Source organism: Caloenas nicobarica, chromosome 10 (genome assembly GCF_036013445.1).
Source record: "Caloenas nicobarica isolate bCalNic1 chromosome 10, bCalNic1.hap1, whole genome shotgun sequence".
In the NCBI taxonomy this organism is placed as follows: Eukaryota; Metazoa; Chordata; class Aves; order Columbiformes; family Columbidae; genus Caloenas; species Caloenas nicobarica.
Genome location: NC_088254.1, coordinates 2,341,826 through 2,368,735, shown reverse-complemented (window position 1 = coordinate 2,368,735; position 26,910 = coordinate 2,341,826). Strand labels below are relative to the sequence as shown.

General features: G+C 48.1%; 1 protein-coding gene across 2 annotated transcripts in view; it reads right to left on the bottom strand.

The window, feature by feature from the left end:
* Positions 1-26,910, bottom strand: part of CSNK1G1 (casein kinase 1 gamma 1) — a 93,604-nt gene that overhangs the window by 62,188 nt on the left and 4,506 nt on the right. For both annotated transcript variants that reach the window (XR_010606723.1, XM_065641411.1), the window contains exon 2: positions 11,539-11,614. The gene's annotated coding sequence lies outside the window, so the exon portion shown is untranslated. The remainder of the gene's footprint in view (positions 1-11,538; positions 11,615-26,910) is intronic.

The window sequence follows — 26,910 nt, the reverse complement described above, 5'->3', positions numbered from 1 at the left end:
CACCAAACATCTGCCCAAACTCCTATCAGCTCCTAAAAAGAGCTTTCGAAACCACTGGTCAGATTTAGGATCTCAGCCTCTGAAACGAGGTCAAGCAGAGACCTGGGATGACACACTCTCCACTTGGTGTTCATCAGCAAGTTGGTAACACAATGTCCAAAACACGGCTGCAAAGCCCAAAAGATCGCGTGTGCTGCACCTTGGGAGTGTAAATCCTCACGGTGATGCTCAGGAGACGGAGGAAGATCAGCCGGGCTTCTCAGAGCATTGAGCCCTAAATACAAGTGTAACAGCACCCGCAGTGTCCACTGCACAAAGGAGTGAAGCTGTAGAGAAAATACCAGTTCCACACCACAGGAGTGAAGTTATGAAGGTGCAGCAAAAGGAGGTGCCTTCAGAAAAGAAGCTTGATGCAAATATCTAATTCAATGCAAGGGTTTAGGCCCTGAGCACCTGTACACACCATAAATCAGACAAGATCCATCTCAGGTGTGTCTTCAGGGATGAACACCAGCAACCAGGCAAAGCAAATTTGGCTAGAAGAGAATATTTGTGACCTACCCTGGGGACATATCCAGCATCACAGAAACTGAAGAAGTTGTTCTTACCATTGCACAGCCTCGCGTGAGGATGAAAAGAGAAACCTCAAAGGGGCCATGACTCAAAGCAACATTTCAGGCAGGTAAAAGTCGGTGGAGCTGAACTTTGAGGCCACCCGGCCGTGGAAAGCGGGGAGCGCAGATCTCTGCCGAGCTTGAGGGGACTCTGTCCCCAACTCTTGGCCCCTGTCCCCAGGCTGCTCGTGGCCAGAAACTCCTCCTAAGAGCTGCTTAATGAAACGGAAACCCAGTGATGTAAGAGGCAGTGAGCTGGAATATTAGCATCTTTAAAAAAAACCAAACAGTAATGGTGATGCCAGAAGGTGAGACAAGCGGTGTAGTAACAGGAAACGCAAGAAAACTTGATGCTTAATGATTTAATGTATGTGTCTTTTTGTTTTAATGCCTGAACTTCACCTTTTCCTTGCTTGAAGATACTGCCTTTCCCAGCAATTGCGGGCTGAAGGATCAGCCCGCGCTGTCACTGCAGACAATGAGACATTTGGCAGGAATTCAGCTGACGTTACCTACACATTTAGCTCGCAACTCAACCACGTCTCCAAGAGGAAACTATGTACCTGAGACCCAGATACAGAGAGAAATCTCCCCCAGCCTTTCATGTGCTGGTTATTTGGAGGCAAATTGCTGTCAGATGGGGGTGACAAACCTCGCGACCACGCACAGAGGTTCGAGGGAGCCGAGAAGGTAAGAACCAAGACTCCAGGATAATAAATCCTGCTCGTTCGGGCTTAATAAATACGTTGCCTCAGCCTAAGCAAACAAATCTCAAAGCCAATCTGCCAGCGTCCCAGTTCCACACCGTCGCCTCATTCTATTTTTTGTAGGGTGAAGTTTTTACCGGTATAACTCACTTCTGCTAAAAACGGACAGTTTAATATTTAAGGCACTGTTACACTCAAAGCCTGGAAACTGCTGCAGTGATTTGTCTTCCCTTCCCATTATGGAATTATAAAAACTCGGTGAGGTCAGTGCTGTGGCTGCGCTACAGACCCAAGGCGAGCCCTTAAAAACAAACCCCCTGTCCTACGGCAGAGCATCCTTACAGCGTATAAAGAACCACCTTCTCCTTTCTCTCCGAGATTCAAGATAACACTTTTCCAGAGTATCCGGATGAAGCCGTCCAGCTGTCAGAAGGGATGGATCCGGATTGCCTACGCGACTGAAAGACACCAAGAATTACGCGCGGACCAAGCGAAGCACCCGCTGGAGAAGAACAGCCCCCTTGCCTTTTTATTTTTTTAATTATTTTTATTTTTTCTAAACAAAGGTCACTCCTTTCTCTGGCAGCTCCACCCAGTGCAAGGTCCAGTCCCGGTTACTGGTTTCGTTCTGTGTCCGCAAGAGGCCAGAACGGCTACACCCACACAAACACCGCCAGCTCCATAAAAACCTGCACTTCCTCAGCGCAATTAGGCATAATAATCCAAAAATACACCTTGGACAGTTGTGTTTGTTCACAGAAAATAAATGTTGGTGCCTCGATGTGGCAAGGAAGGAGCCCAGGTCACCGGCCCGCAGGGGAAAGCCAAGCACAAGTCCAGAGAGCAAGAGACATGGCTTGAAAAAAACTCTAATACTTGAGGTTTTATGGGTTTTTTCTTCCTCAAATCCAAAGGTTGCAAGTTGACAGCGGCTTAAAAATCTTCACGTGCTTGATGGGTGTTTCAGCTTCTTCCAGATTTATTAGCAAGCACTGTCCCGTGTCCATCATTTTTCTACCTGTGCTTCAACGAGACGCAGGTTCTTTACAAAAACCAGTTCTGAGACAAGCTCTGGAGGTTTCTTTTGACTATCCCCGTCCTGCTGACAGCGTTTGCCTTCACGCACCACCAAGCTCATCAAATTTGTCCCCTTAAGCACACAGTAACTGGGCAAATTTCAATTTGCGAAGGATCAGCCGGGTTACGAGATGTCACCTTAACCCTGGATGCAGGGTGACAAATCCAGGTGGCCAGACATCACCCCAACCTTCGCGCCGGGTGAACGGAGAATGTGCCCAAGATGCCAGCGAGGGTGTTCATGCCAGCAAGGACACCCGGCAACCCACAAAAATCAACATTCCAAGCAAAAATAGATAGTCCTCCGCACAAAAAGGCAGCCTGAGGGCGGGCAGTGAGTGTCCCCACCAGCAAGGTGACCCTGCAGCCCCATTTTTCAGCTGCAAACAACAGCTCCAAAGCCACATCCAGCTTCTGGAGTCGTTTATTTTCATTATCAAAGCCTGACGTATTCGGCGACAACGCTGTGCTAAGGCCACGGGGTGGGTTTAATTGGTGCCAACCTCTGCTGTGCTACCGATAACCCTCTGCCTGCATCTCAGCACCGTCCCACCGCCCGACGCTGATGTTTCAGAGCAAGAAACAGTAAGTGAACACCTTGGCTACCTTTTTTCCAGGTCATCTTGCTGTTTTGGTTACTTCTAGCCATGCTTGACCTCCCCAGTGCCAAAAAATCAGCACTGGAGTTCTTCAGCACCCAAAATAAGGATATATTGCATGTGGAGCAGCAGGAACGAGCAGCACCGACACACTCAAGCTCACGTCGTGTTTGACGGAGTCATGTCAGCTGAAGGCAAAGCCGTGCAAATTATCAGGAGAAACGAGCTAAAGAGGAGACGTTTCAGTCTCAGAGAGGCAATTTTACACGACAACTTTTCCTCCTTCTCTCCTTTCCGCAGTGTTAAGGACTTTGCACAGTTCCCGGCCCGGCTCCTCTGTTTGCTGTAAACCCGAGACAAGCCTGTGGAAAGCAAATATTGTGCCAAAACAAATAACTCTTCCACCCACTTGCGGGCCGGCAATCTATTAGGAAGGAAAGGCAAGGCACATACCATTAAAACTATAAATACCACCTAGTATGAACAAGAGTAAAGCCTTGCAGTTAATAAAACTAAATATTGTGCTCCATTCCTCAAGGAATTAGACTGACGGGTTGGTATCCCTGTTCTGCAAGCTTCTAACCCATTCATGTGTTTCAATCCCATTCCACAAAGAATTCAAAGACCTGAAATTTCTCCAGCTATTCCGATAAAGCCAGAGGAGAGAGATCCACGTGTTCCCTCGCCGAGGAAAATAATGAAGCTCAAGCTCGGTTATGGAGCGTAACTCAAGGAACATACACGGGACAGGAGCCGCTCATCCCTGTCCACAAGAAAAGCTTCACAACTTGGGTCTTGTTAGATATTGGATTATCTGAACACTGAAACCACGTTTCCTAAGCGGTTCTCCATGTCATTTATTCCCTGTGTTCCAGGATCGACAATTCTCCCTGTTCCAGGATCACAGAAGTGAAGGTTTAAGGACACAGGCAAACAGAAGAAGCCGTAGTAAGCGCAGCTCCGTGCTACAATATTTCTTATCCGGTAAGGACTCAAAAACTAGTGATGGCATAGAGAGAAGCCTAAAGATTTCGCAAGAACCAAAACCAGTCCTTGTGATAAGATTAAGGGAGCTCAGGTGAGTTTGGTGCAAAGATTAGGAGGCACTTTATGGCTTCCTCTGGATTAGCAACGGGAGAAACTAAAGTCAACACCCAGCAAAGAAATAAATGGCAAGCGAGGAGTGATTATCCAAGGAAGGCCTTAGTTCCTGGAGCTGGAAGAGAAAGTTGCTTGTTCTACCCTTTCACACTCATCTAGACTTAAGTTTATCTTTTCAAATGAAGTAGAGATGCACCACAGGTAACTCCCGGAGCTTTGCAGCCCAAGAAAGCACGTCCTGACGATAACATTCCTCGTTTCTCCTCCCTGCAGCCCACAGCCTTGGACTGGTTACAGCTCGCAGATTCCTTCACGCCGAGCTTTAGCTTTCATTCCATGAGCACCAATCTTATCAAGCAGAGAGACAACACCTTATTCCACCCGATTAACTTCAAGATCATGATCTAAACCAAGAAGTGTCTTTGTGTCCTCCCAAAGGCACCAACCTCCCACCTAAATCCTTCCCCATGGCCAGATCTTCACTTACATAAGGAAAAAAGTTGAGCCTCTAAGGAGACGTTGCTGAAATCCTCCCATAACTGCAGACCACCCTTGGGCATTATCCTTAAAGCATATTTTCAAGATTAATTGCTTGTTCCCCTTTCATGCAAAGAGTATAACCTTGAGAAAGCTGAAAACGAAGCCAAATCCTTCAGCCTACGAGGCAATTCTTCCACAAGGAAAGACAGCGCCTCTTGATAGCATCTTTGTACGATGCCCAGTATTCGCCTGTACATCAGGCACCCTTTTTGAAAAGTCACCTTTTGTGGTTTGAAACCTGAAAATGGCCCCGTCTCCAATTACAAAATATCCCTTCGAGTCATCGCATGCGAAAGAAAATTCATGTCATTGCCAGCTGAGCCTCCTCGGTCAGATTGCGCAAACCGGCAGGGGCCACAAGGACATTTGAGAGTTTTTCGGAAGAAATTCATGCCATGAAAACGCAGGTTGCGATCAGGGCACAAGCAAACACAGCAAGATGCACAAAGGGCGCGTTTGGCACAATATCCCATTTCCTGGGTTACTGCAGTAGGTGCACGTTAGCAATGGGGTTTTCATAGTTTTAAGGAAAAGTCTGTTATACTGTATGACTATTCTATCAATTCATATACGTATATAAGGACCTTATACCTGACCTATGTGGTGATTGGATCCATATCATAATAATTAATAATCTTTAGTGTTCCTGGTGGTGTTTTTTTCCCAGGAAAGCAATCAGTGAGACTGAGCACTGCTTAGAAACAGCTTCTATGAGAGCACAACCGCCGGGTTTGGGTGCGAGTCGAAGCTCCATATGTACCCTGCTTCTGGCTTTGATCTTATAGTGACTTCGATACACGGCGACATCTTTAATAGTCAATCAGCTATTCTGTATAACACAGAACGCCAAGAACAGAAAGGCTTTAATTTGCGTCACCTGCAGGAGCAACAGCTTCCACATCCTCCGTGGTTTTGAAACACCAGGATGCGGCACAGCCCCCATCCCACCAGGCGAAAACAGGATGGGAAATGCTGAATTTCAAAACTGGCACGTATTTAGTAAGCAAAATGATTTGGTAGCATTTGGAAAAGGAGTTATCTAGCAAGGAGAAAGGAGAAAGAAGCGCAACTTGTTGTGCAAGGATGACGGCAGGTCACCGCAGGTGACCAGGGAGCATGTGGCCCGTGAGCTCATTTTAGGAAGGTCTTACTGTAAATATCCCTGTGCATGAGTTTGGAAAATTATTGAAAACATGAACCTGACACAAACAGCACAAGGGAAAGGAGCTTGAGGAGCTACTTTGAGTACCAGTCCCACATATCCATGGAAGAAAAGGATATTTAAGTTATAATATAACACCTCCTGTTCCAGCTGTGTCCAAATTTTGTGGGAAGGCACCTAGATCTTCTGAAATAGCACCAAATGGAAGGCTAATGTAGCAAAATCACTAATTGTGAAGACTGGAGCATCTGCAGTGTGTCCTGAAGCATTTCCAGCTCTAGGTAAGAATTATTTCCAGCAGAAGCATCTCTAATCTAAACCAGCAGATCCTTTGACCTCTGAAACGTGGAAGCCATTTGCAGAGCTGCGCTTCTCTTCCCAATCCGTACTTCTCAGGTACGGACTTGTTAAAGACTAATAAATGTATTTTTGAAGATTATCTGTGCGGCTTTTCACGCATTCAGATTCTTAAAAGCCACATCGCACCTGCACCAGCCGCGCTGCTCAGAGACTGACGGAAGGTCCAGCCAGGTGGCCACGGTTACAGCCACCGTGGCTGTCCAGGGCACGCAGCTTCGCGTCCAAACCGCACCACGAGAGCTCCTGGCGTGAAGGGAAATGGCACAGTTCAGCTTGGATTTATCTAGTCTCTGCAGACCTAGAGGAGAAAACGGACCCAAAAATCCAGGTACCGGATCACTCCCCCCCAGCAGGAGAGTCCCTGTGCAGTCTTCTCTCATGCAGAGCAGTGCTGGCAACTAAGGCCCACGCAGCTGCTCGCTCACTCCTCGCAGTGGGATGGGGGAGAAAAATCAGAAGGGTAAAAGAAAACTTGTGGGTTGAGACAAAGATAATTTAATAGGCAAAGGAAAAGCCACGCACACAAGCAAAATAAGGAATCATTCACTGCTTCCCATGGCAGGAAGGTGTCCACGAAAGCTAGGCTCCATTGTGCACAATGGTTAATTGGGAAAACAAACGCCATCACTCCAAACATCCCCCCTTCCTCATAGAACCATAGAATGTCCTGAGCTGGAAGAGACCCCCAAGGATCATCGAGTCCAGCTCCTGTCCCTGCACAGGACAACCCCACAGGTCACACCGTATGTCTGAGGACGTTGTCCAGTCTCTTCTTGAACACTGTCAGGTTGGGGCCGTGACACCTCCCTGGGGAGCCTGTTCCCGTGTCCAGCACCTCTGGGTGAAGAACCTTTTCCTCATGTCCAACTGACCCTCCCTGGCACATCTTCCTGCCGTTCCCTGGGTTCTGTCACTGCCACAGAGAGAAGAGCTCAGCCCTGCCCCTCCTGCTCCCCTGCTGAAGCTGCAGCCCCATGAGCTCTGCCCTCGGTCTCCTCTGCTCCAGCTGAACAAACCCAGGGGCTTCAGCTGCTCCTCATACGGCTTCCCCTCCAAACCTTCGCCAACTTCATGTCCCTCCTCTGGACACTCTCCAGTAGCTTTATCTCCTTTTCTCCTGTGTCCCCAGCCCTGCACGCAGTGAATGCTCCAGGTGAGGCCGCCCCAGCACAGAGCAGAGCGGGACAATCCCCTCCCTGCCCGGCTGGCCGTGCTGTGCTGGATGCACCAGGACACAGGTCCCTCTTGGCTCCAGGGACACTGGTGGCTCATGTTCAACTTGCCATCGACCAGAACCCCCAGATCCCTCTCCGCAGAGCTGCTCTCCAGCATCTCGTCCCCCAGTCTGTCTGTACAGCCAGGGATGCCGTGTCCCAGGTGCACAATCCGGCACTTGTTCATGTTGAACTTCAAGCGGTTGGTGATTGCCCAGTTCTCCAGTTTGTCCAGACCCCTCTGCAGGGCCTCTCTGCCCTCCAGAGCGCCGACAGCTCCCCCCAATTTTGCGTCATCAGCAAACTTGCTAAGTAATCCCTCAGCTACTGCGAGGAAAATTAACTCTATCCCAGGCAAAACCAGCACAGCCAGTGTGACCCGAGGCTCTAGAATGGGGACGTTTCAGAGACAAGAGCTGCCTGGACCTCCTTGTGGTCACTATCAGGACTACTCACCCCATATTTCCCAGTAAAACACTGGGGCACTCGTTCACCTAGCTGAGAAACTGAGACAAGAGATGGTTTCCCATGGAAATATGGAATAAAGTGAGTCTAGTGAAGCCCAAGGGTTGATCACAGAAGACGTACAGGTAGGTGAGAGGCCTGGCTGGCAACCAGAACCCACGGCAGGATCGGCACGGCGGCGTATCCGCCAGATACTCAGTCCATACCATGCTAATTGCCCAAGGAATGCTAATTCTTGTAAGACAGCTTGATGCCACCCCCCACCCTCCCAACAGCAGTTTAGGAAACATTAAAAACCGTGGAAAAGGCCTCACAGCGTATCGCGAAAAATCCCGATCCGTCGCCGTGCGAATGCAACGGTGAAGGCTCGCGCTGGGTTTTTAGCGAGGAAATGGAAACCATGCTGACATACAATTGTTCCGCCCCCGCGTTCGCCTTCACACATTTCTCACAGGTCAATTTTAAAGAATTAAGGCTTGTTCAGCTAAACATCTGGTGGCTGTTGCTAGAGGAACCAGACTATCTGCAACGTTGGAGCAGAAATAATAAGTTACATAAAAGCCAGACTGCATAAGGGAGAATGAGGGTTTTGCCAGTCCACGGATCTCAAACGCTACATCAAACCCCACGTTTAATTTTTGGGTTAGAATCCAATGAAGCGAACCCGTACACACTACAAAAGTCATGAATATTTGGGTTTTCTTTAAGTTTGTGATAAGATAACCCTGCTATATTGTAATTAACCTTGCAGCTAGCAGCTATCCTGAAGATTTCCCATAAACAGCAGAGACAGATGAATTACAGCTTAAAAACAGACCAGCTCAGCTCGAGGCATTTTCAGACTTAGATCAAGTCCGTACAAGTTGAAGAGTTATAGAAGATGGTTTTGGTCATTAACTCTTTGAGTTGGGGCCCCTCCACCCATACCTACTATAGAATATTTTTCCTTAACACTACCGAGCACTTTTTGGTCACTGTCCTCTTTTCCTCAGGGTTCAGCACTGTTTGGAAACCAACATCCAACAACTGAAGGGTGATTTTGAGCAGGAGCTCAGACGGCATCACCGTTCGAGTTCCTAAGACCAACTAGAAGCCTTGTAAGACGCCAGATTTTTGATCCGGGCTTTACAGATCGTGAAGCCGCACGAGAGGTGACATTCCCGACAATACCTCAAGCTGCGTAGCTCTGATCTACTGGAATTGCACTTCACATGATGTACCTTTCTCCAAATAGATATTGCTGTTCTTTGAGGAGAGCTTCAGCACTCAAATAATCCAGAAGCCTGAAGGATGACTAATACAACTAGAAAGCTTCGCGTACAGAAGGATATTTTAGCTACGACTGCTCTCAAGAAGAATAGAGGAGGCACCTACGGCTTTTGCTGCTGTCTCCTCCTTTTTTTTTTTTTTCAAGATAGGCTCCAAGACTTCGGTTCCAGCTCAATTCCTCCAGCACCGCTTGGTTTAAAACAAAATTCAACCTTTCAACCAGCAGCTGCTGTTGCTCTTGGTCATTTGTGTCATCCAGGAAAAAAATAAATGGGCTCCTAAATGCAGATTCCTCCAGCTGGATGTGGTCACCAAGGACATTGGAGGACAAGGCCAACTCCTCGCCCGCGTGGACAATGTGCCATTCCAGAGCGCCGAGGCGGCACTGGGAGCACTGGTTTCACTGGAGCTGGGGAGAAGTCAGGTCTGGGAACCTCTGCCTGGGATCCTGGGGCTGGGAACACATAGATGAAGACACAAATGCTCCTCAAACGAGTAGCGACATGAGTCAAGGTGCTATTTTATAGACAAGGATGGACAAGAAGTCATGAAATGGGAGAACCAGAGCTTCTTTAAATAAGAAATTTAAATATACCAAAAGAGAAAAGCAGGCAGGAACGGGATACAAGTGTCGGCAGCTTGGGAGCAAGATCCGTGGCTGAGAAAGCAGCACTTTTTTGCGTCTCAGAATTGATAAAGAATTTCAGGAATGCGTTATCAACTTCTACCAGATTAAAAAAAAGACACAATGGGTCTCTTGGTTGTATCATTTACTAACAGCACTCATGCTGCCTAATGGTCTGTGCTAAGAATCCACATCCTTGGGTGTAAGTGGCTGAAAACAAAGCGAGGAGGGAACAAATCAGACATCGTGAGCCGGGGAGAAGCTTCACCCCAGCGAAAAAGCACATTATGATCCCAAACCCTGTGGAAATAGGTTGGTCCGATTAAAATAAAGTTCCCAAGATTGCAGACATCTTCCAGGCAGGATGAAGGAAAACAAGCCGGCGACTTCAGTCACAAAAGAAACTGCGCAACAGCACATCAGCAAAAATTTAGACTTCAGGGGCTTATCTTTGAGACAAAACACCGTAAAATGAAGCACTGTGAGATGAATACAGTCTCTGTTGGACTCGCATGAAGATATGAAAAGCTCTGTACTGCACTGGGCTGAATCGCTCAAACTGAAGACTTTTCAAACAATTAACAGCTCTCCTGCTACTGGCACCAACATGATAAATCAGTTTTAGGGCATAGAACTGCAAAATAATTCGAGAGAGTGCGTCAAGTCAAATTGACAAACAGATTTCTTCTCCGGGCTGGAAGCTACTGAAAGCGTGAAACTGTTGTCCATCAGTCCACACCCCCTCATCTGAAATTACCAAAAGGCAAGAGCTCATTAAGCTTTCTACATCCAAAACACAAAACGGAAATGACGACTTAGAAAGAATTTGTTTTGTCACGTGATTTTGCCCACCCGTAGAAACGCTGTTCCCAAAGGCTGATCCACAATTACGGCCCCAAACAAAACACCCCAGCTACTTAATCAGCGTCACTTAGTCCGTGCTGGCTTACGTTTGAACAGAAAAACAGATTGTCACTACTTAGATGTTTTTTCAAAAGTCCAGGAAAGCAAATCCAGTGCCAGTTTCACACTCATTACGTATATCCAGAAAAAATAAATCTCCTGCCAAGCAGCGACTTGCGCTGCTCTCAAGGTCAGCACTTGAATCCCATCCAAACACTTGCTGTTTTATTTGCATCACTGTTGCTCGTTTCATGAAATCAAGGTATCTATCCATGCTGGAGTCAAACATTCCCAAATACAAATGTTATTCCTTTTGATTTCTCTGTTCTGGAGAGGAAAATTTCCCCAACACCTTCAGTTTTGAATTTTCTCCTCGTTTCGTAGGTCGGCTGTAATAGAATAGGCAACCTGGGCCATATTTCACGTGTCGCGCTGGAATAAACGCTTATATACACAGCACATCAACTCTCCTCCTGGTAATAAAGTTAAAGCACTTTTAGAGAAGCTTCGGAAAGACTTTGGACTCTCCCTGACTCAAATCCTCCCCAGTTTCCTTGTTGGGGACACTCAGCACCGACAAGGGACGTTGCAGCCATCGACTTCTCAGCTCAACACGTACGCTGCTAAAAATAAAGCCAGGGAGAGCAAATCAGGGATGCAGAGTTCCCAGAGAAGCTACTTCGGGTGAAAAACGCCGGCAAAATCGAGAGGAAAAAATGTATTAAAACAGAAATAAGGCATAAGCATTGAGCAACTTGCATTTGGTTCATCCTGCCACAGCTTGGACGGATCGGATTTTACAGTGTTTTCCCTCATATATGGTTGGTTTGTTTGCCTTTTTAGGAAGGAATATTTGAGTTTATGCCAAGATGTGCCAGAATATCAAGCCATACAATACTCACCACACGTTTTTTTCCCTCAATTCTTGTGTTTTCTTGGCGATCACGGCAGAGCCAGCCGCTCATACCTGTGGCCGACCTGGGGAAAAAAAGGACGTTTTAGAAAAGTCTTAATGCAGCAGTTCATACGAGAAACTTTCAATCTTGCTTTAGCCCGCTAAAAATAAAATAAATGTTTGCAGTTTTCGGTTCGATGCGCCAGCTTCCATATACTGCGGGTGAAATGGAGCCAAACACCACTCAGAGGAAAATCTTGTGTTTCTCCTTACCCCATGTCAAGGCAAACCAATAGCTTTCCGTGCAATCAAGTGAATTTTAGCTCAGAAGATGACAGCGTTTTCTTAAAATACAGCTGTTTCTGGCTCTTGGGTGACTTTGGTTTTGGTAAACTCTGTTTCCCCACCTTGGGAAACAGGTTCCCAAACCTGAACACCCGTGACGCCGCATCCTGGGCCGGCTCCATCCCCTGCAACGCTCCAGGCGCTTTGGTCAGAAGGAAGCACAAGGGTGCGGTGTGTTTTTTTTTTCATTTGTGCCTTTTTCCCCCTTAAATGACCCCTCCAAAAGCAGGGCCCAAACAGGATTTCCAAGGGGGAGCGTGCTGTAACATGGATGTGAAGGTTGAGCCAAAATGAAACTATTTCTGGAAAACCGGGTGACTAAAGACACGCTGTTCCGTTCTGCATTCCCACCTTGGGCATTTAACCTCCTTTGGGAGAAAACCCATGGATTGTTCTGACAAAAATTAACATTTTAAAAAGCAGCTTGAAGGTCTGAGGAGCTGTGACCATCACCGAGAAGCCACGTTCTTGTGACACCCAAGTATTTATACCGCGTCAGACTCACACGTGATGCTCAGCAACGGGCTCGACGCAACCAGGCTCCCCACTACCTAACGGGGATTCTAAGTGCACTTTTATCCTTATTTTCCTGAGTATTACAGCAAGGATTGAGTTTAAGGGTCCATAGTAACCTCTCAGACGGCCTGTTCTGTCAACGCAACGGGGGAAAAATGCTCACTCCTTACCCCGACCACAGCAGAAGGAAACCCTGTACCAGAGTATTTTTGCGTCTTCCAATGTCAAGCCAAGACGGAGTGAAGCGGCGGTCGCTGCGCTGGCAAGAGATGCCGCTCGACCGCAGCACGCGGGAGTTGGGCCAACCCTGCCCTGTACGGTCAAGCAGCTTGTTGTCCGTCCGGTCCAAGGCCCGCGAGTGCTCTTCCAATGCCGTTCGTGATTTCTGTCCTCAAGAACCTACGAGGATTGCTCAACGGCGTCGTGCGAGACTTCAAAAGCCACCACGAGCTCGCACCAGCTCTCGTTAATTAATCCTCGTCTACAATTACCCAGCACCAAGCCCTGAACGAAGCCAACGACCTGAGCAAGGAATAGGCGCGACTGCTCCACTGCCCCAGCGGATGAGCGCTGAGTGATGCCCGTTGCTCTCAAATGAAAAGGCATTAGGCAGGTGAATATATCCCCCAATATTAAGTTTATTGTAAGGCATTTAAGGCAAGCTTTTGTTCTACTCGACGCTAAAGCCGTTCCCAGTGATTTGACCGGGTTAAAGGCTGCAGCAGGGAAGAACCAGTCAAACTGGTACCAAACGAAGCCCTACGAGAAAGGGGAAAGAAAACATCAGCACCTGTATTCACAGGCAAAGAAGGATCGCAGATGATTTAGTCACCGGACATTGCAACCCTAAAAGCCCTCTTGGGCAAAGAACAGAGTATCCCATTAACAGGACAGGCCACATATTGAAATGCTGAACACCCTTTAACTGGCAAAGCTTTGTTCTTCTGCTACTTCCAACACACCCCCGTTCAACTCAGAAGGAAAAACAAAAGTTGGGTATAAAAATTCTAAATTGGGTTCGTCGGCCAGAAACTGCCTCAGTTTCTTTACTTAAATACCGACCTCTGCTAAGAGGTGGTGTCTCCAACAAGGAAGCTGAACAGAAGACTATTTATAACTCACCCTATGGTACAACGATTTGCTTTAGGAATAAAAGTAAATAAACCATCTCATGCTATCCTAAAGCTCAGGTTCAAAGCGGGGTTAGATATTATTCACGTTCTGCTCGAAGAACAAGATAACAGGCACGTTACGGTGGAGTTAAAGTGTAACGTGAGAAAATTCCCCGTGCGGGTCAGTCTCTGACACTTCTACTGGCAAAGCCAGGTGACAAAACCCATCCCCACCTCATACGAAACGCTTTTTAACAGATTTTTAGACCTGCAGCACAGCAAACGTGACTCTTTCACATAGACGAGACTCCAGCATCTTGAGAGCGCCCGAGGTTCAAAAGGCAGAGCCCGTTTTCCACCTGGAAGCCCAGAGTAATGAGAGGATTCAGCTCACGGGTGCAGCACACGTTAAACCCGGCTCAGAGCCCAGGAACCTGGTTTAGCAGCCAGCAGGGCGTGATACAGAAAGCCTTCTCTCGCAGGAAGGAAAAGCAATGGCTAACAAGCCGGAATATGTGGACAGCCCGGTTGGAGCACTGGTTTATCAGGGTAACGAGCTCCAGTCTTTTCCAGAAAGCCTTGCTGCCCAAAGCCGGAGGTGATGAAGGACCAGGAAATCACGTCCCCCCTGAAGGGAAGACTGAGGCAGCTGGAAGAGCTGCTACGGAAAGAATGACCATAAAAAAGGCAGTCCAAAACCACAAAAAGCAAGAGAGACACCCTTTCTACCTTTTGACAGATATGCAAACTCTGTTTGTGTTTAATTAGTACTTCCAGACACCGTGTCCTGCGACATCTCCTTGATGGCACTAGCTAGGCCTTGGAGACATCTCGGCTTGAACTCAACAGACCTTGGCTTCGTACAACCATGCAGAAGTAAAGCAAAATGCTTCCATGAGGATGCTCTGCTTCCCGACGGGCAACTTGCTTCAAGAAGAAGAGTTATTTATTCTACAGGCTGCCAAAACCAGAAGGATACAAAGCACTGGAGGCTCTGGAGCCGGGCATGGACAGGTGCTACACACCTGTACTGAGGACACGCTCCTCTGCATCACTCAACGTAACCATGGCAAAGCCACCTCTTCTCAGCACGCTGCCAGCAAGTAGCATTGCTGTTCAGCCCTTGAAGGCCATGATATTCAGATAAAATCACAGAATCATAGAATGATTTTGGCTGGAAGAGACCCTCTCAAGATCATAGAGTCCAACCATAACCCACCCCTGGCGCTGCCCCATGTCCTGAGAACCTCATCTCCGTCTGTCCAACCCCTCCAGGGATGGTGACTCCAGCACTGCCCTGGGCAGCCTGTTCCAATGCCCCACAGCCCTTTGGGGAAGAAATTGTTCCCCAGATCCAACCTCAACCTCCCCTGGCACAACTTGAGGCCGTTTCCTCTGGTCCTGGCGCTTGTTCCTGGGGAGCAGAGCCCGACCCAGAGCCCGACAGCCCTCTGGGGAAGAAATTCTCCCAAATTTCCAACCTCCACCTCCCCTGGCGCAACTTGAGGCCGTTTCCTCTGGTCCTGGCGCTTGTTCCTGGGGAGCAGAGCCCGACCCCCCCTGGCTCCAAGCTCCTTTCAGGCAGGTCAGAGATCAGAAGGTCTCCCCTCAGCTCCTGTTCTCCAGCTGAACCCCCAGCTCCCTCAGCCGCTCCCATCACACTTGTGCTCCAGCCCCTTCCCCAGCTCCGTTCCCTTCTCTCGACTCGCTCCAGCACCTCAAGGCCTTTCTTGAGCCCTCAGGTGATTTGGGTGCCCCTGGTGCCGCCATTTTGTGCACTGAGGTGATCCCGCCACCCCGGTGCCGCCATTTTGAGCCCTGAGCTGAGGGGCCCAAAACCGCCCCCAGGATTCGCGGTTTGGCCTCCCCAGTGCCCAGCACAGGGACGGTCGCTGCCCTGGGCCTGCTGGCCACACTATTCCTGACACAAGCCAGGATGCTGGTGGCCTCTTGGCCACCTGGGCACCCGCTGGCTCATGTTCAGCCGCTGTCACCAACACCCCCAGGTCGTTTTCCAGCCGCTCTTCCCCAGCCTGCAGCGTTCATGGGGTTGTTGTGACCCAAGTGCAGCACCCGGCACTTGGCCTTGTTGAACCTCAGACAATTGGCCTCAGCCCATCGATCCGGCCAGGCCAGATCCTTCTGTATGGCCTTCCCACCTCCAGCAGATCAACACTCCCACCCAACTTGGTGTCATCTGCAAATTTACTAAGGGTGCACTCGATCCCCTCATGCATGTAATTGATAAAGAGATTAAACAAAACTGCCCCCAATACTGAGCCCTGAGGACACCACTCGTGACCGGCCACCAACTGGATTTGGCTCCGTTCACCACAACTCTTTGGTCCCAGCCATCCAGCTGGTTCTTTATCCATCGCAGAGAACACTGTCACATTGACCATCCCACTGACCCCCAGAACCTCTTCCAGCTGTCGGTGAGAGAGAATGAGGCTCCATCAGAAGCTTTAAGCCTTGCTCGAGGTTTTTCCCCATTGCTTTTCAAAGCAAGGAGCAGACGAGAAACTTGTTTCAGAGTAAAAACCAACATGCCCGAAGGCAGCTCATTAAGAGATGGTATTTGCTGCTTTAGAGTACTCAACCAGGTCTTCCATCTTCTCCAGGGAAATCTGAACTGAGAGACATGATTTCTGAGGCACGACACCTGAAAATTCGGGATATATCACAGGCACTTTTCGGCCTCCGGAGGACATTGCTTCTGCCGCAGCAAGGACCATGACTATAAACCCATTCCTTGGTAGTTCTCTTGGGAGTTTCTGCATCTTTTGTACTTCAGCTCATTACCAGTTTATGACCAGTGAGCAGCACAAAACTCTGGGTAATGCTCAAAACAAGCTCATTGTCTTTAGGCTCGAGGCATTTATAGCGCTACCAAATTAAAGCACAGGAACAATACTAAAATTCCAACCTAATAGTCACTGCCCTGCTCCAAAGTCTTTGCACCATCCAGCATGGCAAAAAAAGGTAAGGTGGTTCCTGCCGGCATCAGATGATGGAACAAAACCTCAGGAGCAAACACGACACTCCAGCACTTGTATCAAGCTCCAACAAGCAGAACTTGGCTTAACGTGTAGTTCTCCAGAAACAAGGGCCTTGTTTGACCCATCAGACCCGGATCAACACACGCTCAGGCGAGTAGATTTTCAAGCAAATCATTCCAGGCGCACACGGAAAAAATAAGGTCTCTGTAGATCATTTCTGGTGCGCAGAAAAGCCTCTTCAGGAGACCTCGACACTGCCAGGTAGTTTTGGCATGAAGCTTTAAACGTATTTCTGTTCCAAGTCAAATATATAAGCATCCAAGAGCCTTGCCTAGGAAAAGGTTTGCCTTCCCTCTTAACATCATTTTTCTGAACAACAGAAGGACGCAAACAGTCCCGGGTTAAACACCACGCGGCTCATCTCACAGCTCAGGATTTTGTTCCCCTCTCATATGGACCTTTAGCCAGAGCTTAAGAAAACCCAGAACACTTAAACCAGCAAAAACAAACCCGCAAAATAGTAAGACGGTTCCAAAATTTCAAGAGGTACTAACATTTTTAGACATTTCACAGGTACTATCTGTGGCTGGGAGAAAACTAGACAGAGCATCTTTAATCAAGCCTCACCTCAAATCAGCAGATTCCTAAAGAAAAGAGATTAGCTTTGATTGCATAGACTAAATCAGCAGCACTATGTGCCAAGTAGTTGTGAAAAAATACACAGTATTACTATTATTTGCCAATTACCGGTAGATATTAAGACCCCCATCCAGGGGACAGCAGAGCAGCAGTGAAGCAGAAATAACCCAAACTAAGGCCATCTGCCCTCAAAATGTGGAAAGCAGGAATGTCAAATGGGGAAGAGTCATGCCTTGTTGGGTAGATTTTTCTGTATTTTCACCAAAAATAAATACTTCAACATCTGGAAAAGAGCCGGGCAGAAGGTGAATGGTTTAACGACGGCACTTGGAGCAAAGCTCCTGCACGTATTTTAACACATAACAGGAAACCTACATTTTGTTAACAGCAAAATATTGAAGACTTCAAACCTGACGCCAACAGTCTGCGACGAACGGTGCCTCATATAAGACAAGGAGGCTACAAAATGTAGAGAAAACGCAGGCAAGTGCAGGTAGAGTCCGCTCGCGACACAGGAATAGCATGAAATGAAATTCTTTCAGTCTTTGGACTCGGCCGCAACAGGGTCCTGCTTACTCCAAATTAAATTTCATTACGTAAAGTCTTCGCTGCCGACATTTACTGGAGATGTTCCCAACAGGGAGCGAGGCCGCGTGTTTGCAGCGGCGAGCAATCGTTTGATATCACACGATCCAGCGACATCTCAGCCCGAGCACAGAGATGTTACAGCCCCACCGGGGATCCTCAGGAAAAAAATTATTATATTTTATCCTTTCAGCGCCAGCCCCCGCTCCCGAAACCCTGATCTGTTGGACGCAGCATCCAAAGCTCCAAACTAACTGGGAAATCCCACCCAAGGTGGATTTTGCTTTTCACTTTTAGATGATTTAACCATCCCCCCCACCCCAGCAGATACTGTGCAAGAAAGAGTAGCCTGGAAGAAAGATAGTATGTGGTTCTGGGAAAAACAAGCACACGTCTTAACGCAAAACATTTGCTTTTTACTCTTTTTTTCTTATCGCAAAGAGACATTCCCTCAAACCAAGAGCAAAGGGCACCCAACAAAATGCCCCCGAGTAACCGTCCTGGTGCCACGAGTCGGGAGACCCAAAGCAGAGCAGCCACCTCGATTAAATATCGAGTGACGATAAATATTGAGGAGTGGGATTCTCGAACTCTCGCTGTCTTATCGAAAGAGGCTTCAGGGAATCCTCTGACGGAAATCGTCACACGTGCCTCTACAACGTGCTCGCCCACCTCCGAAACGCAGCACCTGGATCACACGCGGCGTGTTACTATTATCACAGCGAACTTTGCTTATATTTTGGATTTTTTTTTTTCCTTTTCTGAGGATGCCTTTATGGGAAACATGAGTCACACAGATTAAATTCTTACAGCAGATGCACAAGGAACATTTCCACTCCCAGTCCCTCTGAGAAGGAAACCCCTCCTAAGTCAAGTCTAAACCAAGTCATCCCAAATGGCATTTGTCTCATTAGACATGGTCAAGTTCACACTTCCAGGCTCAATCCCAACAATAACCCTTAAAAACAATTTTAAAAAATTAGTTTCAGGAGTTTTCTTGCAAGATCCCTGTGATTTACATCTGAAGATGAGTCTCTTGAGTTCTTCGTGTGCTTTTGAAGAAAAGGGTAACCAAGCTCTGTTAGGCCACCAAAAATGATTTGCTCCACATTCCTCCACTCACATTGGTTCACTAAATCATTAACAGGCTTTTAATTTAATGCTCTTTAGAAGAGTTTAGTACTCAGGTGACACCAGTGGCCCCCTAATGAGAAGAGATGACACTTTCCAAGCAAAGCCCCACTTGTCTCCATCCTCAAGGCCTCTGCTGCTCCTCAAGATTTCTCAAAGACTTTGGATTCTTTGGAGCTTCTGGTTGTCCCTCCTGGTTCTTCTCCTTCATGTGTGAACCCTACATTGGAGACAAACCAATTGGAGAACCCTAAATTGGAGGTGGGAAGATGATTCCAGTCTGGAACGTTCAAGATCTTTGAAGGAAAACCCAAGTGTGTTCTCCAGATGGAGCAACCAAAGAGCCACAGCCACCCCCAGCAGGAATTCTGCCGGTTTCTCCTCATCAGACCCATTCATGGCCAATTCCAACTCACTACAACAACAGGAGAAAACCAACCCAACAATACCTGGGAGTTTTGTGCCAGGCGAGAGAGTCAGGGCAGCTCAGGAACAGGTTTGACGAGCACCAGCGCCCCACAACAGGACGTTTCAATACCAAGCAAGGTATCGCAACACCAAGTTTCACGTTTCGGTACAAAACTGCACAAAAGGCTCCTCAACCGTGCTAAAAAGCACTAGTTTAGCAGTCTAATTTCTCATTAAAACTCAATTTTTAGCAGGCGCTGATCAGCAAGCAGAGAAAGAAAACCAAAGCAACCCGCGGTTGGTCGGCCATGAAGCAAAACAGCACGGTGATAATCACTATATATACATCACGTAATTAGTGTGACCCAGAGCAGGACATTAATGTGTGCACGCTTCACTCGTCCTGCCTGCCAGCAACGCCTGGCTGCTCCCGGTCCCCATCCCACACCAGGGAAGCTGAACAGAAGCATTATCAACACCTCCTCCCACCTTCTGCTGGGAAAAAAGGCAGAATTTCAAGAATTCTCCCCTTTTAAAGGGACCGAGGACTTCATATTCAATTACTCTCTTCATCCTTTATTTCGAATTTTTATTTGTCTAGTTTCAATTTCTGCCTATCCCACCTTGAAACGCTTTTACGCGTAAACCAGCGTGTGTCGTATGGTGAATCTGAATCTGTATGTACAACATGCTGAGAAACAGTTCGAGATTTCCCTCCTGCAAGCATCCGCACGTGATCTTCCAGAGATTTTTCAGAAATATCCCCACCACACCCTGCCCCAGTATCCTGGAAAGGCAGACGTTCATAAAATTGGAATAACTGAAAAGAGAAATGTCCTCCTAGTGTTTGTCTCCGTCCGCAATGATCGCGGATGCTCCAGGGAGCAGGAAGGTTCTGCTCCAGCATCCACAGCCGCTGGTTACAGATGGTGGTGTTACTTCCACAAACTCCCACAACAAGATCCACAAGTTTCTTGCCTACTTTTTCAATAAATCTTTCGAACCCTGAGAGTCTCAGGCATTTTAGGGTCCCCAGGACAAGCTGCTCCGCTGCCTTCAACTCCACTCCCCTCCTCTCTCCGTTTTCCAGCTCCGCTGAAGATGCAACGACCAGAAAAGCACAACCCCGTAGATTTTTCATGTATTAAAATTCACTCAGCGTATTCCTCAACAGTCCTACTTCTTAATCAGATCAATATTTTAGCCCTCGAAAAAATACAACAACGAGTACTACCTGTAGCAAGCAAGGGGCTGGCATGCCAACAACAACCAAGGAGAAATCCCAACGGTCCCAACGCATGAGCTGTGCCCACGCCAAACAAAAAGGGTTTTGCCCACTCGCCTGCAAAAGAGTTTTTTTCACGAGCCAAACCAAACCACACCACACAACTCACTGCACGGCAGACGCTGGAAAATCCTGTTCGACTTCCAGCAACAGCTTGTCCCATTGAGCAGGCAGCACGCTACCAACTTCAGACAAGTTTGGTGTTTTTGGAGGATGGCAGGAGAGCTCCAGAAGCCCGATTACACACTGAGGGCATCTTCATTACGCTCCTCGGATGAATTACGGATTTAATTAGAAGCAGTTTTACCGAAAAGCTGCTGAAGTCGAACACGGAGGAGAAGTCTCACCTCACAGAAGGAGGCAAACCCACACAACAAAGCGCTTGCCAGAACCGGCCACCTCTGCGCACCGTCTCACACGCGCTAAAAGCTTCTCCCAAAAGCTGGAGTAAAGTGCTATTTCGTATAGATAAACTTACCCTCACCTCAAAGACAAGCGTGACCATTCGCAGTTCGGAAACCACATCTGTGCGAAGCCGCTTCGATTCAACTTCTGCTTTCAAGCCCTAATCTTCAGCGCAGCTGCCAATTAGAAATGATCATTACCAAATAATTTGTTTTACGTGCCAAGTGGCATCTGTCATCTTTGAATCCTTACCACCCAGCGGTGAGGATCGCTTCGAACCGGTAGATCACCTGTAGACCTTCTGAACTGCATCCAGATACGGGGTCAATCACCACCGTGATCCATCGCAGCCCATGATCCAATGCAAAAAGCTTTTTGGCGTCATGGAGCCTTAAAGAAAATCCGCCTTTACGTTTTGATACAGACACGAGCAGCAAAAGCTGTTGGAACACAAGGTCATATTTGGCTTGCTAGAAGACCCAATTTAGCTGCCTGTGCCTCCAGCAAGTCTTTGGTTCCAGGAGGCTGAGTTGCTGGTGTTGAGCACTGGTCCAAGGGTGAACCCCCGGCAAGACTTGACTCCATACAATTGCAAACGATCTCAAAGCTGTTAACGGGGCGCCCGATCTCAATTCCAAGAGGAGACGTTTTGGGATACGGCACAAAACCAGCACCAGGAGGCTGCGATGCTGTTTTACGGCTGGTGTAAACTATTACTACGTTCAACGTCAGCGCCGGGAAGACGGGAGCTCGGGAAGATTTAACAGATGGGGCTTCAGCACAAGCGTGTTTTAGACACCTCCTCAGCAAGCAGGTTTCCTACTCAAACCCGCCTCACTACAGTTAGAACATGCTATAGAAGAGCAGATCCACAAGATCACAGGGATTATTTGATGTTTTTGTAAATGTTAGCAGACACCCATTGAACAGTCTGCGAAGACGAGCCCCGGTTTACCAAAAGGTGGCACAGCCAACAGTTTTAGCGAACATTTAATAATTTTCCAAGGCCAAAAGACGGTGATGACTCAGATGCTTCATTCTGGTGGGTCTTAGGATCAGTATCAGCCACAGGCCCACAGATGGACCTCTGAACTCAACTGATGTTCAATGTTTGGGATCCCTGCAAGCGTTCAACAGAAGCTACTCAGAGAAAAACCAGAAAATTAAAGAATTTGGTTTCAAGACACCGGTGGGGAATACCTACACTATTTGCCTCAGCCCCGCAGGCCTCCAGAGAGTCCAAAGAACCTATTTTGGTGCAAGAAACCAAAAGGAGGATTAGCAAAATCACAGGAACAAAACTAGGATTACCACGATGGCTGCACCGAGTCCAAACAAGCACAAGATTTCTTGCACTAGATGTTGAGTTTTTGTGGTCCAACCAGACACGTGTCGGTCACCCTTCATCCCTCAAGTCTCTGCCAACAGTCGGTACCGCAGAAGGTCGTCTGGACACCTGAGGGTCACCCCAGACACAGCTGCTCTTCCATCCAACCCGGCCCCGCTGCATCCTGAGCCAGGAGGACACCGAGACCCTCAGGTCCCCCACCCAAAACCCCAAAATGTCACCGCAGGAGACAACAAGTTACCCCCAAACCCTCCCTTCGATCCCTTCATGCCGAAGCACTCGCTTTTCTGCGGAGACCAGAAAGAACAGAGCAAGCGGGTCCAAAACACGCGCTCCGGATCTTGACAAGCGCAGGCGCTCTGGCCCGCGCAATGACGACCAACATTTAGAAACGCTAAAAACCACCGCGTACCAACGCTGCGTCCAGTAGATTCAGACAAAAACAAAGGACTGTGTGTTGGTCCGGAGCCTAATACCACAGAATAAGCCCTATTTCAGCAGAGATGTTCGTTCCCCAGACGCGGAGCGCGGCCGAACTCTGATTTACGATGGCTGGGGTGGCATCTATCACCAGGAAAATGGAAACCTTGGTGCTGCCAACACTGTGCAGAAAATTAGAGCCCTGTCCAAAGCTTTCCAAGCAGAGCACAGCTGGGAAGTGATACCAGCTGCCGAGGTGGCTGCAGGATGAACATCCAGAGAACCCGAGGGCCTCCAAACCATCCAACCTGGCACTGATGCTAAGCCAGGAGCCCACAGTTCGCAAAATGGGACGGCAACCACCGAGCGAGCGTTTGGCAGGGTGGGGAAGAACCTCCCGACCTGGGGATGCACACGTAGCACGTATTTTCCACCTAAGAAGGTACTTAAAGCGTGTTTTGCCCCCAGCCCCTCCCTCCCAGCGCAAACCAGAGCGTCGTTACCCGCTCCTGCGGCCCGGCCAAAAAGCGACACCAAGGACGAGTCTTCAGGAGCCTCCTCAAGGTGAGACCTTTGAAGTCTCACTTGGGCTCGAGATGAGACAACTACAAAGCCTGCGGTGTCCGCTTCATTACAATGAGATGGTAGAGCTTCTGCAGCTTCATTTCGTCACTGAAACTTGTTCTTTTAAGGTCTAGGAAAAGAAAACAAGCCGCCGAAACCGGCCTTGCACGTGGCGAAGGGAACAGTTACGAGGTACCTCAGGACAGCCAGACCGGCCAGGATGGAATTGCCACAGGACTTGGGATTTAGCAGCTTGGACCAAACTTGAGAAGAGTCGAATTCTTTCATTACGCTTGCCAGAACCGGCTCTGCCAATGGAACAATATTATCAGCTGCATTTTAGAGGATTTCCTCTCATTTGCTTTAATAGACCTGAAGAAGCAGAAGTCAGATCTACGCGGAATTTTGAGTCATGAGAGCCCCAAGACCCAGTAAGTCTGAGACGCTGGAAACTGCTGCTCTTCAGAAACCTAAAGAATTTTATCCGAGCGGTAATAATTCATATGCCCGTCCTTGCGATGAGGAAGACAAGACAGATTGCCTTCAGGTTAGTTTTTCCTGTAGCGTGCTCTGCGGTAACGTGAAGGGAGAAAGAGGACAGAATCTGAATCCGTCCTCTGACTGATAACTCGGAATCCAAAGGAACGCCGAGGTTGGTTTGTTGTTTCCACCAACAAGATGTTGCCCTAATTACAGGCGCAACAAAGAGAAGCATTCAAGAAAAAAACACAGGCAGATTTCAGCCTCAGAAGTGAACTAAATTATAAACCGAGCTGCATAGCAAATCGCTATGATGGACGTGATCGTATTTTGCAACCTAAAATAAACACCTTCAAGAAACATGGACTTCAGACTGGTTTGCCTCCCAGAGTTCAAGTAGGTTTCTTCTATAAATTAATTAACCGCGCTTTAGCACTGAAATACAGCGGGTTGGAAAAAAGGAGCAGCTCTGTGGAAAGTAGAGTTTTCTCGGCATCATCATGAATCGCACAAACCACCAGCTTTATCAAGAGACATTAAAACACGTACGTGGGACAGCACCTGCTCAGGATATTTAACAAATGACGTGGCCTCCCCTAATGTACCGTGTGTGATACGGGCAGCTCAGCTTGGAACAGTTACAGAAACACAACGGCTCCAGAAAAACCAGCAGATTCAGGACTGCAAAGAAACCTTCAATTCTTCGTAAACAGCTGCAAGTTTCCCAGCCTAAAGGAATGTCATAATATAATCATAAGGAAAAAAAAATAAAAGGAGCAGGATAGCAGCAGCAGACAGGAAAACAGTTTTCCTATTTCACCAATTCCCGCATTAAACGCCAGGAGCAGCAAATCCAGGTTATTCAGTTGTCTCACACGCAGCAGGAGCTCTCAGGTTGGAATCGCTGTCGGCTCTTCAGTCATTATCCGATGGGATTTGCTCCCAGACCAGCAAAGCTAAAGAGAAGATTCAGAGCGGTCAGAGACACCTCTCCCGTTCTAAACAGATCTTACGGGAGGAACAACATCTGAGGAGCCACGAGGAGACGGTGGGAATCTCACACTGATCACGTTTGGCTGGTTTCCCAACTTCTAGAAATGAGTGGCCTTATAAAAGGTGGGGAGTGTCTGATGGACCACAAATCAAACAGGTATTCAGGAAAGGAGTTCAAATATCTCCTTGCTCCATTAAAAAAAAAAAAAAAAAAAAAAAAAAAAAAAGAGGAAAGGTCTAGGAGGATTTAATTAGGAATATAGGGATGAAGTAGGCACAAGTCTGAGGTTTTACCTCTCCATAGAATCACAGGATGGTTTGTGTTGAAGGGACCTTCCCAGCTCCCCCAGTGCCACCCCTGCCATGAGCAGGGACATCTGCACCAGCTCAGGCTGCTCAGAGCCCCGTCCAGCCTGGCCTGGAGGACACGAGGAAGAAATTGTTGGCCCTGAGGGTGGTGAGAGCCTGGCCCAGGTTGGCCAGAGAGGTGGTGGATGAACCATCCCTGGAGACATCCCAGGCCAGGCTGGACGGGGCTCTGAGCAACCTGAGCTGGTGCAGATGTCCCTGCCCATGGCAAGGGGGGCACTGGGGGAGCTTTGAAGGTCCCTGCCAACCCAAACTGTTCCGTGACCTCAAAGAATTGCTCCCACACTCAGGCTTGGCTTCATTAGGAATTGAAGTTTTTGAGCAACTGGAAGCCTGTACAAGAATGAGGACTAAATGAATCAAAGTAGCACCAGGACAATGGCACTTGTGATCAAGACTGAAGGCCCCTCCAACACTTCAGAAGAACAGAAAGCCAGCAGATACAGAGGAACATGTATTGGAGGGTGATGCAGCTTTTGGGGGAAAGAAGCTGATTCAGAAGAACTTCATCTCCCCAAAAATCCTTACAGATGGGACTAGAATTAGCCACATAAAAAAACCCCACACGCCCGGAAGCTGGAAAAATCAATACAGTACAAATAAAATAAGATGGAAAGACGAAACCAAGGCACAAGTGCATTCCTACACAAACACTAGAATCTAGAAGACGGAGAAACTCAAACGCCTGTTTTATAGTGATAACGTGGACGTATCGAGTTCGTCCAAAACACAGTGGAAGGCAAACGAGTCAACGGGACGTTCAGAGTCTCTGAGGACCAAGCAAACTTTGAGCACCTGAGCTTTCGTCACCACCCGAGCAATCTAAGTTGACTGTGTCAGCAAGAAATACCCTGTAAATCACAATTCCAAGCTGAAAACCAGAAAAATCCAGTCTCGGGCACCCAGGAGCAGCTGTCACCAGAGGGTTGTACGAGCAGGAAACGCGGCGTTAAATAGAAACTTCAAATGCCTCTGCGTGAACTGTGCGAGTATCGGGTCGATATAGAACATCAAGACTAAGTTCTTCGATAGCGTAAAGCGTCTCCTCGCCAGCAGCAGAGGAAAAAAGCGGCGATTCCAGCTGAAATTGGTGTGGGGCCTCACCGAGCAACCTGAGGAAGCAATAGAAGCCAACCCAGCCACACAGCGAGGCTGAACATCCAGGAAGGGAACTAAATACGTATTAGTAGTCCCATGATGTATTACTGGGTTAAACAACGTCTCTCAGAAGTTAAAATTGTGTTTTTACGCCCAACGCGCTGAGCTTGGCCACCTCTGCCCTCCATGCCCAACCCCAGTAACGCCAGCCAAGCAAATAAGGTGACAAAGGACAGTGCAGAGGACGAGGTGACAGCAACAACCGAGGAGGACGGGGAAGCTCCTCACGGAGTTTCTTGGTTAATTCTCACCAGGGCACCTGGACAACGCCGGCACCAGCTCCCACAGAGCGATTCGGAGGCATCTGAGCAACCACAAACCAGGCGGCCGCGCCGTCCCGAGGAACGGACGCGGCGCTAATTGCATTTTATAAAATGAAGTCATGTCTCGGGAGCCGTCTTTCTCTTTTGCTTTTGCAAGAGGCAAAGCGCATGAAGAAGGAAAAGGCAGCTGAAACACTTGATTGAAAAAAAACAAAAACCAAGCATTCTACAGGACGAGATCCTTCAAAGCTCTTTGGAGACCAAAACTCATAGGCTCATAGAATCATTTTGGTTGGAAAAGACCTTTAAGATCATCAAGTCCAACTGTTCCCCCATCCCTGGCACTGCCCCACGTCCCT